Source organism: Amblyomma americanum, chromosome 3 (genome assembly GCF_052857255.1).
Source record: "Amblyomma americanum isolate KBUSLIRL-KWMA chromosome 3, ASM5285725v1, whole genome shotgun sequence".
Taxonomy (NCBI): domain Eukaryota; kingdom Metazoa; phylum Arthropoda; class Arachnida; order Ixodida; family Ixodidae; genus Amblyomma; species Amblyomma americanum.
The window spans coordinates 164049689-164060004 of NC_135499.1; the positions used below are offsets into that span (position 1 = coordinate 164049689).

Here is a 10316-nt window from a genome sequence, read left to right on the forward strand (position 1 = left end):
CATTTAATGAAGTCTGGCTGCGCAGTTACGATAACAGAATGAGCCTGGTGCACAGTCTTCAGAGCCATTTAATGAAGTTTGGCTGCGCAGTTACGATAACAGAATGAGCCTGGTGCACAGTCTTCAGAGCCATTTAATGAAGTTTGGCTGCGCAGTTATGATCACAGAATGAGCCTGGTGCACAGTCTTCAGCGCCATTTAATGAAGTCTGGCTGCGCAGTTACGATAACAGAATGAGCCTGGTGCACAGTCTTCAGAGCCATTTAATGAAGTTTGGCTGCGCAGTTACGATCACAGAATGAGCCTGGTGCAAACTTCAGCGCATTTAATGAGGTCTGGCTGCGCAGTTACGATAACAGAATGAGCCTGGTGCACAGTCTTCAGAGCCATTTAATGAAGTTTGGCTGCGCAGTTACGATCACAGAATGAGCCTGGTGCAAACTTCAGCGCATTTAATGAGGTCTGGCTGCGCAGTTACGATAACAGAATGAGCCTAGTGCACAGTCTTCAGAGCCATTTAATGAAGTTTGGCTGCGCAGTTATGATCACAGAATGAGCCTGGTGCACAGTGTTCAGCGCCATTTAATGAAGTCTGGCTGCGCAGTTACGATAACAGAATGAGCCTGGTGCACAGTCTTCAGAGCCATTTAATGAAGTTTGGCTGCGCAGTTACGATCACAGAATGAGCCTGGTGCAAACTTCAGCGCATTTAATGAGGTCTGGCTGCGCAGTTACGATAACAGAATGAGCCTGGTGCACAGTCTTCAGCGCCATTTAATGAAGTTTGGCTGCGCAGTTATGATCACAGAATGAGCCTGGTGCACAGTCTTCAGCGCCATTTAATGAACTCTGGCTGCGCAGTTACGATAACAGAATGAGCCTGGTGCACAGTCTTCAGAGCCATTTAATGAAGTTTGGCTGCGCAGTTACGATCACAGAATGAGCCTGGTGCAAACTTCAGCGCATTTAGTGAGGTCTGGCTGCGCAGTTACGATAACAGAATGAGCCTGGTGCACAGTCTTCAGAGCCATTTAATGAAGTTTGGCTGCGCAGTTATGATCACAGAATGAGCCTGGTGCACAGTCTTCAGCGCCATTTAATGAAGTCTGGCTGCGCAGTTACGATAACAGAATGAGCCTGCTGCACAGTCTTCAGAGCCATTTAATGAAGTTTGGCTGCGCAGTTATGATCACAGAATGAGCCTGGTGCACAGTCTTCAGAGCCATTTAATGAAGTCTGGCTGCGCAGTTACGATCACAGAATGAGCCTGGTGCACAGTCTTCAGAGCCATTTAATGAAGTTTGGCTGCGCAGTTATGATCACAGAATGAGCCTGGTGCACAGTCTTCAGCGCCATTTAATGAAGTCTGGCTGCGCAGTTATGATCACAGAATGAGCCTGGTGCACAGTCTTCAGCGCCATTTAATGAAGTCTGGCTGCGCAGTTACGATAACAGAATGAGCCTGGTGCACAGTCTTCAGAGCCATTTAATGAAGTTTGGCTGCGCAGTTACGATCACAGAATGAGCCTGGTGCAAACTTCAGCGCATTTAGTGAGGTCTGGCTGCGCAGTTACGATAACAGAATGAGCCTGGTGCACAGTCTTCAGAGCCATTTAATGAAGTTTGGCTGCGCAGTTACGATCACAGAATGAGCCTGGTGCAAACTTCAGCGCATTTAGTGAGGTCCGGCTGCGCAGTTACGATAACAGAATGAGCCTGGTGCACAGTCTTCAGAGCCATTTAATGAAGTTTGGCTGCGCAGTTACGATAACAGAATGAGCCTGGTGCACAGTCTTCAGAGCCATTTAATGAAGTTTGGCTGCGCAGTTATGATCACAGAATGAGCCTGGTGCACAGTCTTCAGCGCCATTTAATGAAGTCTGGCTGCGCAGTTACGATAACAGAATGAGCCTGGTGCACAGTCTTCAGAGCCATTTAATGAAGTTTGGCTGCGCAGTTACGATCACAGAATGAGCCCTGTGCAAACTTCAGCGAATTTAGTGAGGTCTGGCTGCGCAGTTACGATAACAGAATGAGCCTGGTGCACAGTCTTCAGAGCCATTTAATGAAGTTTGGCTGCGCAGTTATGATCACAGAATGAGCCTGGTGCACAGTGTTCAGCACCATTTAATGAAGTCTGGCTGCGCAGTTACGATAACAGAATGAGCCTGGTGCACAGTCTTCAGAGCCATTTAATGAAGTTTGGCTGCGCAGTTATGATCACAGAATGAGCCTGGTGCACAGTGTTCAGCGCCATTTAATGAAGTCTGGCTGCGCAGTTACGATAACAGAATGAGCCTGGTACACAGTCTTCAGAGCCATTTAATGAAGTTTGGCTGTGCAGTTACGATCACAGAATGAGCCTGGTGCCCAGTCTTTACCGTCATTTAATGAAGTTTGGCTGCGCAGCACGATCACAGAATGAGCTTGGAGCATAGCCTTCAGCGCCATTACGTTTAAACAGTGTCCCTTCAGTGTCAGATGCCCTCATCTTCATTTTCTTCTTGCATTTTGCAGAGGCCTGTGCGACACGTAAAGAACCCAGGTGCCCAAAATTAATCCGTAGCCCTCCACTACGGCCCCTCTCATTGCCCGTCTGTCGCTCTGGGCCGTTATACCCGACAATTTACAATTTAGAACTCTAAAACTTACAATTTATAACTAAAAATATGTTTGTTATCCCAGCGTTCTCCATATGGACCAGTGCTACATCACAAAGCACGCCTGACGCAACATACTGGTTTCCGCATGACTCGCACTTCCTTCGCATATTGGCGGAAAAAGGGCAGTTACTGTCTTCGCAGCGCATCTGGAATCAACAAAGCAGCGGCAAAGCCTTCGTATACAGTTTCTTGTCAACGCTTTTTCTTAGTCTTGATGCCAAAAACAAAGCTGCAAACGACGCTAGCCTCGAGTGATCTTTAATTTAAAGGGCGCACTAGCGTGGGTTGTGCTGCTTGTAAATGTCTTATGTGCGCACATGAGCACGCCATTGAAGGAAATGTACTTCATGAACCCCAGTACTTCTTAGGAGAAGAATAAAAAAGATTACATTTTTGGTCACTTTACCATCGTCCCTAAATTTAAGCAATATGCTACAAAACCGTTAATCTACATATTTTTCTCGTCTTCTCCGTATCCCTGCAGTTTATTACTGTTATGTCCAAAAGAAACAGTATATATCCCGCGCTCATTGCTCTAGTTCCTCTGTGGAGCTACCGCACTGCCAGCTGTGCTTCTCAAACCGCATTTCTGGAGCTTTTATATCGGCCTCCTGCTCTGTCTGTGAATGCAAATCAATAAAGAAAGAACTCCGCACGCACTTTTTTTCTTTTTGGCGCCTCCAAAGAGCACGTCATACTTAGCATAGCCAAAGTTAGCAAGTTGCCAATACAAACGAGACCTCTGAGAGACCGTGAGACTTGGCCATTCCTATTGCACTTCGAGACACCCACTTCGACGCACTAAAGCACCTCTTCCACGGAAAAAGTGCCCCGGTAACTGTATATTCAGATGGACATTCGGTTCAGCCCTTTCTTAAAGGCCAGCTCAGCTCCACTCCGATCACCTTCTGCACTCTTTTATTTCTTCCTCCCGCTGTTATAGCTAACGGAATGTTTGCTGCCCGCGCGTCGGTTTTTCCAGCCGTGCTGACAGGATGACGAAGCTCACGCGCGCCTGCGCAACTCTGGAGGGAACCTTTGTTGGCTCTGCAAAACACCGCCCGGACAAAGACGCTACGGCAGCTTGTTCCACACCCCACCCCCTTTCCCCCCCTCGCTGAGACAGCAGCTTCATTTCTCCGTTTCATCTAGCTGGGCGTCCACTGAGCCGGGGGAAATGCACTGGGTCGTCTCTAAAGAGGAGGTGGACACAGAAGCGTGCAGGCAGAGGTTGTAGAAGCGCGCAAGGAAACTGCGACGCCCGTGTTCGTGCAGCTTTTTTCTTGCTTCACGGACTTCCGAGAGCATCCCGACTCGAGCGCGTGCATGTGAAGCTTAGAGGAAACGAATTCTTCATCTCGTGTTTTCCTGGAAGGACTACCAACGTGCAGCTTTCCAGCGGCAGGAACGAACGAGAAGAAAAAAGAAAACGAAAGAAAAAAAACGAGTTTACCGCACAACTGCTCCCAAGAGCTAACAAGAAGGCAAGTCGGCTCGTCGACTGAAATGCGAGCTCTGTTACAAGAAGGAGCAACGTGATAAAAGACAACGAAAGAAGCAGTGAACCTCGCCGAAACGGCGACGTTTAAAGCCCCTGGGAATCGGGTCTTCAACAGCGACCACGCGTGCCGCAAGAGCGACACGAATCCGGCCGTCGCTTGCGCAACCGACGGAGCAACGGACAGTCTTGCGCAGCGAACGAACCGCGACTCGGCGTTCCGTCTTGGTCTATTTTTACGCGCGGTCAAGACGGCGGGGGCAAAATTACTCGCTTTCATACAGGATGTAGTACAAGACGTAATACTACCGTTGAAAAAAAAAAAAAAAGTCTACTCTCTTTGGAACCAAGGCATAGGGTCGAGGAAAAAAAAAATACTGGACATGACGCGGCGGACATGGTGCGCACTACTGTTCACCACAATGTATGAGATTGGCGCCGGTGAACACTCACGATTAGGCTACAAAACAACACAGTGTCGAAAGCTAAAGCCGAAACAGCCGCCGTCACAGCTAAGTTTGTAGAGAATGCAGCACGAGGGCTTGGGTAGGGCTCCCACCGGCGGCTTGTGGTTTCTTTCTCTTTCTATAAAATTATCTCCTTTCTACTCACTTAGCCTGTTCTCGCCTATGAACAACAACACCATAGAAAGAAATCGTAACCTTTCCCAATGCTTTCATTGGCTTCAAAGTCAGGCTGCAAGCGGCCTCTTGTCGCGGCAAGCGGCTCGAGACTGTAGCTAAACCAGGGGACAGATATACGAGTCGTGCACGTATCCAAGGGAGGGCAGTCCTACCCGAAAAAAAAATTCGGCGAGCCCTGGGCTCCGCCCACTTGCACATACGGTGACACTGCACTGCGGTTGGTTAAGATTGGGCGAGAGCTAGATTACTCAAGCTCCGCCCGATTATCGAAGGGGTTAAAACCCCTGGGAAACAACGTCTTGGGACGAGCGCGCCGAGTCTCAAGCTCGGCCGTTTTTTAAACAGCCTTTCTTTAAACTGCCTTTTCTTTAAACTGCCTTGTCATCACTGCCTTGTATTTCGGTCCCGTCTTTAATAAATAAGTTTTGTTCTAAGAAGTTGGAATTGCTGCCCCAACCGGCAACGTGTCGCCGGACGAAGACCTGAAGTGCTCTTCGTACTGCTAACCGACGTTCCCATCGGTAGGAGGGCAAGGAAAGTTTAACTGTCACTCTTGGACTGGACTGTTCTCATCCAAAGAATGGGGTTCAGCGTGGTTCTCCCATGTAAAATTCCTCGCTTGGAAAAGGGAAGAGCGGTCCTCCCCTATAAATCTGCCCCCGAGCTGAACAATGCCTATATCGCTTTGTCACGAAACGTTTCGAGCCCGGTAAACTTAAAACAGATCATAATTACCGTTCGCATTCTTTCCTGCACGCTCCAGCCACCACTTCGATAGCCGTGTTAACCTAGGTGAGACCGAGGATTAGCTTGTGCGAGCGCCACGCCAGTGACCCTGCATGACACATAGGTATCTCTCCCGCACCCCTTTTGGGTCACCAAAGTGGGCTGGCAGTGTTCTCATTGTGCTTGGCTTTTGTCTTTCCCAATCTCTGCGCGATTCTTTTTTATTCTCTTCCACCACTTTCCCGTCTGTACCTGTTGGAAAAGCTCCACAAAACTGGGTTAGGTGGTGAATTTTGATTTGTAAAATCGAGAGTTAAAACACATTAATCCCAAAAGCAAACCATCGCGGAATCGGACTTTGTTCGTAATATTGGAAAATCTGTAAAATCTGGCTTGAATAGTTTTTGCATATAAATGTGAGCCCGTGTAAATAATTTGGTGTCACAAGTTCTTTTTTTTTTTTTTGTACAAACGCTGCTGAGCTCTTAGCGCCGGTGCGTCTTCAGTCGTCCGCTTGCAGCGATATAGCTGCCCTCATGGACCAAATGTATGCCCCAAGTGAATGCAGCAATAGAACGGTGCTATTTATATGCGAAACAGGATTAAACGTACGAATACATATGCCCTTAACAACGCTCTGCATCGCCCCTTGAACAGAGGACGTTGAGGAGATGAGGCTTTCCAGCCTTTGTGGTTTTTGAGCGGGGACAGAACGATCACTAAGGAACTACAAAATGACTTTTACCGGCATTAGCCAGACAGACTGCAAACGGAAGAGACTCGCTTGTGGAAATAAACTCGAAATTAACATCATCAGCCCAACAACGTCCAATGCAGGACAAAGCTTCTCCCATCACCTCCAATTAACCCTGCCCTGTGCCAGCTGCGGCCACACAATCATCGCAAACTTTCAAATCTCATCGGCCTGCCCGACTTTCTGCCGCTTCCAGCTACGCTTGACTGCCCTTGGAATCCGTTCTTTTACCCCAAGTGACAATAGGCTGCCTTCACATTACACGCCCCGCCCATGCCAATTTCTTCTCGATTTCAGCTACGGCATATACACTTACGATATACGACAAATAAAACCAATTAGTAAAATATCTCCCGGGAAGCAGTCAGTCTGAGCCGTGCAAGCATTCGATGAATTTTTTTTTAATTGGTTTTTGGGGAAAGGAAAATGGCGCAGTATCTGTCTCATGCATATATCGTTGGACACCTGAACCGCGCCGTAAGGGAAGGGATAAAGGAGGGAGTGAAAGAAGAAAGGAAGAAAGAGGTGCCGTAGTGGAGGGCTCCGGAATAATTTCGACCACCTGGGGATCTTTCACGTGCACTGACATCGCACAGCCCACGGGCGCCTAAGCGTTTTTCCTCCATAAAAAGCAACCGCCGCGGTCGGGTTCGAACCCGGGAACTCCGGATCAGTAGTTAGATACTCATGTGCAAGGTTGTGAGAACTTTTGACTCCTCCAGTTGCGGGAGGGAACCCGGTCGAGGAATGAATTTTTTCGTTCGTATTTTTTTCTTTTTGCACACATTCCTCAGTACCTGCTCAACATAGAAGTGAAAAGATAAGAGCTCATAACGGTACGGATCGCTCCACACAGTCAGACACCTTAACCGTGACGAAGGTTGCGTTTGGGGTTCAACGTCCCAAAGGGACTGCAGGCTATGATAGACGCTGTAGTGAAAGGCTCCGGATAATTTCGACCACCTGGGGTTCTTTAACGGGCCACCAGTACTTCGCCTGCATCGAAATGCGACCGCCGCGGCCGGGATCGAACCCGCGTCTTTGGGGTCAGCAGCCGAGCATTGCGGCTACCTTGCCGAAGGATAGACACAGCAATAACGACGCTACCGCAACTTATTTGCTGTTTGGGGCTATTATTAATAGATTATTTTACCGTATTAAACAAAATAAACCAATGAACTAGTTCTCTACAGTAAATTAGCGAGAGAATTACTCCGTACTTTTGAGGTTACTTTTACTTACTGTGATCTCCAACGTTCTTCTATCTTAAAAGCAATTCCGTTTTCCACAAGAGGCAGGCCTTTCGCGGTCGTGGGACAGAAGAGCGAGAAGCCCTGCGGTTAACTGCACACCGGTGAAGGCGGCAGCGCCCCTCTCCCATGGCTTCCCCGAAGAACAACGGGAGGGTGACCGCGCACGGCTCATGCTGACTCTTACCCCAAGGCTCTCTAAAATATCACCTGACTATGGGCCGCCCTCGGCTACGCTTTGCATCCCTTGGAACCCACTCTGTTACCCTACGAGACCATCGGTTATCTGCTCGACACGTTGCATGCCCATACCACGCATGCTGCGCGCTCCTCTAAAATTAGTGAATGAAAGACAAGTGGCACTGGTAGGCTCGGACCCTAGTGCAGCGAGTGCGAGAAAAAAGCGTGCGCAGAGAATCGTGCCCGAACTGAAACGAAAAGTTGTTGTTTTTGCCTTCGCTTAGATGGCGTCGAAGTTTGGCTGCTGAAATGTGAAAAGCCTTGCAATGATTCTCACTGTGCAAAAGCTAGCCTTCTTCTACACAAAGACGATTAAACTACAAAAGCAATCGGCCATCGGTATCGAAAAGAAAAACCCATTCGTGCGGACCACCTATCAGTTGCCACGAAGAAAGACCCCCTAGTTTCCTTCGCAGACTTTTCTCTCCTGCCCCCGCCCCAAGATACGGTGGGGTCATTAGATGCCGTTACCGCTTCTGCTCTATCCCTGTTCTCAGACGTTCGAGCAACATAAAGCGTCGCAACCCTTTTTCACCGGTGGCCTGCAGCCCAACAGAGGCGGAACAGTGTGGGTGGCCACGCAACTGCAGATTTAAAAAGAAAAAACAGCTTCTCAGAGACGGGTGAGGAAAGACAGGCACGAGACCTGGGGTGGGAGTGTCAGATGCAGTGCGCGGGCCATCTCTCCAACACACACAAAAACGTAGCTGAAACGCGCTTTCTAGGGAACCTGGAACGCCTGCGAAGCCGTGGCATCAACTCAAAACCGCCGCCGATTCTGCTTGGACGTGAACACGCCCCACGTTGCTCACCATACGCGGCCTCAAGGACGTGACGAGCAAATACCGCCGAAGCGGCAGCAGCAGCCGCCGCGTGTTACCACAACGCGCGTGCTTTGTAGACTCTGTGCGCAGTGTTGTGACAGGTGCAGTGCATCAACGAAGTGGAAATCCTACTGCGGCCCACACCGCATGATATGGCCGTTGGCTTGGCTCAGCGCCAGAGCTGGGAGGGTAGAAGTGTTCTCATGCGAAAGCGAAATGACCCCTTCCCCCCGCCCCCTCAAAAAAAGAAAGCTAGAACAAAAACGCCTAGGATGAATCAGATGGTATGCGTGCTTCATACGCCGGCGCACGCACTCGGAAAGCCGCTTACGAGTTCTGCGCAGGCTGTTATCTTCCGCTACGCTTTCTTTCCTCGAACCCGGCTCCTTAAGAGCGAGGAGAGTACTAAGCAAAAAAAAAAAAAAAGCGCAGACCGGCGGTGGATCATCCGTTGTAGCTTCAGCCTACGTTAAGCGCTGTAAAATGCCTGTCTGAAAGCGTAACTACAAAAATGTGGAAATGTGTTCGCACGGGACATTTGGTGCAGCTGCCGTCATGAGTAACTCAAAGAAGCCAGGTAATCGTTTGGCAGCGACGGACCACATGGGGGCGACAGAATAACGTTTACGTCGAATTTGAAGAATCTTACCTTAAATCTTTCAGGAGTGCCCCCCCCCCCCCCCCCCCCCCCCCGACTTCGACGCTTAAAGAATTTCGTCTGTAGTCGTATAAACACAAAGTCAACCTCACGATATTGTCTCCTGGCTCTGGTGAATAACACACAAAAAAACAATACTACTCGAAAAAGCATGCGATACTTGGGCACTGGCGTGGGCTGAAGCTTTCTACATGTGTGGCAACATCCGCTGGACATATCAAATGATGCATGAAACAAGAGAATGCTGTATGTTGAGACCGCAGAAGTCGGCGTTACGATATATGTAGTACGATCACGGTATCCTAGCTTCGAATTCTGGTTTGCGACTTGCCTGTCGATGGGAGGGGTTGAATTCAAACATTTTGAATTTAACGCTGGTCCACACATAGCAGGTCGAGCAGAGACTACTTCCAACTGTGTTAGTTCACAACAAAAACAGACCGCGTGCTTCAAGCGAACTTGTGTAATGTCACAAGTCCAACTGACCGAAAGCATTCAGGCGGGACACGTGATCGCGAAGCCGACTTTCACTCATCAACGCGCTGCAGCACCATGTGCTTCTGTTCAGCAAAGATTTACCCAGGGTAAAGTCGCTGCCTTAGCTTTTGGAATTTAGGTACTCCGGATTGGGGCTTTAAACAGCACGCTAGACAACGGCGTGCGCCTGACCGGCAGCCAGCATTCCAACGCGCGTCCAAACGGTGATCACCTTCGAAAACTGACAGGTGCCCGCAGGCTCTTACCTGGCGTTTTCGTTGTTCACAACACAACAGATGACCGCGTCTTCGTCGAGATAATCCTCGTCTGTGTAGTATGTCCTCCGGATGTTACTCCAAAACGCAACACTTGATACATCGGCGGTCACATTGCAGAGCTTCGCACAAACACACGGCAAAACAACACACTGCACAACTCGCCGGCCAACGTCGCTGACTTCACGCACGCTTGTTCAGTTGCCTTCTTCGCTGCTCCGCGCCACTCTCTCCAAACTCGTTTTGAGAACTGGCCGCCTGGGGCGCCGCTGCGCTTGACGGCGAAAACGAAACTGCCCGTAGCCGC

The 10316-nt window shown here is 49.3% G+C and overlaps 1 protein-coding gene across 1 annotated transcript in view; it reads right to left on the reverse strand.

The window, feature by feature from the left end:
• The window catches only part of RhoGEF3 (Rho guanine nucleotide exchange factor 3), a 374922-nt gene extending 364704 nt beyond the window's left edge, over positions 1–10218 (reverse strand). Inside the window, exon 1 of the mRNA XM_077658614.1 lies at positions 10001–10218. The gene's annotated coding sequence lies outside the window, so the exon portion shown is untranslated. The remainder of the gene's footprint in view (positions 1–10000) is intronic.
• Positions 10219–10316: the final 98 nt, after the last annotated feature.